The following is a 2,608-nucleotide window of genomic DNA, read 5'->3' on the forward strand; positions in this document are numbered from 1 at the left end:
GTTGTGGAGGCTGACTCCATACACAGTTTCAATTGTAGATATGATAAAACCCAGTAGGCTCAGGAATCTGTCCATCAGTTGATTGATATATGAGAGGCGGAACCAATGAACCAGAACTCAACCCTCACAAGCGAAACTTGGTGAGTACAACTAGGTAAGTACTATGCTGTTTGAGCACCATATCAGTTTAGATGTACAGTTATGGTGAGTAAAACATGTAGATATTTATATATAATGTGTTCATAGAGTGTAACCTATATAAATCAAAATGGAAATGTTCGTTTGTTCAAAATCGCTAATCTCCGAAAGTTCTTCACCAATTGCTTTGAAATTTTCACACAACGTTTCATTCATATCCGAGCAGGTTTTTATATACATACTTTATAGATGTCACGTCTGTGATGGTAAAAAACATGTTTTTTTCTGAAAAACTGTGTTTTTCTTGTGAGGGAAATCTTCGAAACCTCTTTTCCCATTGCTTTGAAATTTTGACACAACGTTGCATTCGAATAAGCGCGTCTTTTTATATATCTTCTATATACATGACTGACCTATGACAGGAAAAAACATGCTTTTTTTGAAAAACAGTGCCATCTGTTAGACGTAAGAGCAACACACGCTGTAATCTCCTAAAGTTCTTCCCCGATTGCTTTGAAATTTTGACACAATGTTGCAGTTCATTAGGCGCATCTTTTTATATGCCTACAATATAGATGCCACTCCTGTGACAGGTAAAAACATGCATTTTTGAAAAAACAGTGTCATCTATTGCACATAATAGCAACATTCACACTATACTAAATATGTCACGAATTGCATTTCAATGTTTCCGATTGCCTTAATAAATTTTATTTATATAGATTTCGATTTATTTTATTTTTTATTGAAGTTTTTTGTGTGACATTGTGTTGGAATTGAGCTGTGTTGTTTACCATACGATTCAATTCGTAAGTATAAGTATAGATGCCACACCTGTGACAGGTAAAACTATGCTCTTCTTAAAAAACAACACCATCTGTTGCATGTAAGAGCAACACACATGCTATTCTAAATATGTTACAATTCAATTTCAATGTTTCTGATTGAATTGATAAATTAAATTTTCATAGATTTTGATTTATTTTCATTTTGATTTAATTATTTTGTGTGAATTGCATTGGAATTGAGCTGTGTTTTTTTACCATACTCTTCGTTTCGTGCATATAGTTTATTTTTTTATGTTTTCATATTTACATTTCATTTTTATGTGTTTTTTTATATTTCAGTGATGGGAACATCAGAACACTTGATTATCCCAATTTTCTGATGGGAACATCGAACCATTTGGGAAGGCATCGGACGCGAGAGTCGGGAATGGTGGGGATGACGAGGAGACCAGGGAGGGGGTAATGGTGGGGAAGGACGAGGGGACAGGGGAGTTTGGGATAGTGGGGACGAGGGGATGGGGGAAAGGAGAATGGTGGGGAGGACAAAGGGACAGGGGAGTGGGGCATGGTGTGAAAATTTTAAAGCAATCGGTGAAGAACTTTCGGAGATTAGCAATTTTGAAAAACGATGATTTCCATTTTTATTTATATAGACAAGCAGTACCCGGCCACGCGTTGCTGTGGCCCATGGGAAGGAAGAGGGGATGGTGGAGTGGGGAATGGTTGGGAGGCCGAGGAGTTGGGTGAGGGGTGAATGGTGGGGAGGACTGGGGGACAGGGAAGGTTGCTGTGGCTCAGCAATGCACATGCGTTGCTGAGCCACAGCAACATGTGGCCGGGTACTGCTAGTCTATATAAATAAAAATGGAAATGTCCGTTTGTTCCAAATCGCTATTGTCCGAAAGTTCTTCACCGATTGCTTTGAAATTTTCACACAACGTTCCATTCGCATCCGGCCAGGTATTTATATACATACTATATAGATGTCACGTCTGTGATGGTAAAAAAACATGTTTTTCAAATCAAGTGTTTTTCATGTGAGGAAAATCTTCGAAAACTCTTTACCGATTGCTTTAAAATTTTGTGACAACATTGCATTCGAATAGGCAAGTCTTTTTATATATCTACTATATGCATCCCTCACCTATGACAGGAAAAACATACTTTTTTCTTAAAAACAGCGCCATCTGTTGCATGTAAGAGCAACACACCCTTTAATAGTCAAGAGTTCTTCACCGATTTCCTTGAAATTTTGACACAACGTTGCATTTGAATAGGCACATGGTTTTATATACTTACTATATAGATGTCACCCCTGTGACAGGTAAAAACATGGTTTTTGGAAAACAGCGCCATCTGTTGCACGTAAGAGCAACATGCACGCTACACTAAACATGTCACGAATTCCATTTCAATGTTTCCGATTGCATTGATAAATTTTATTTGCATAGATTTCGATTTATTAAATTTTTTATTGAATTATTTTGTGTGACATTGTGTTGGAATTGAGCTGTATAGTTTACCATACCGTTCATTTCGTAAATTTAAGTAAAGATGCCTCACCTGTGACCGGTAAAACTATGCTTTTCTTGAAAAACAACACCATCTGTTGCATGTAAAAGTAACACACATGTCATACTAAACATGGGTTTAGTATGGGTGTATAGTTAATTACTTGGCTA

The sequence above is a fragment of the Procambarus clarkii genome, unplaced genomic scaffold (assembly GCF_040958095.1).
Source record: "Procambarus clarkii isolate CNS0578487 unplaced genomic scaffold, FALCON_Pclarkii_2.0 HiC_scaffold_99, whole genome shotgun sequence".
Taxonomy (NCBI): Eukaryota; Metazoa; Arthropoda; class Malacostraca; order Decapoda; family Cambaridae; genus Procambarus; species Procambarus clarkii.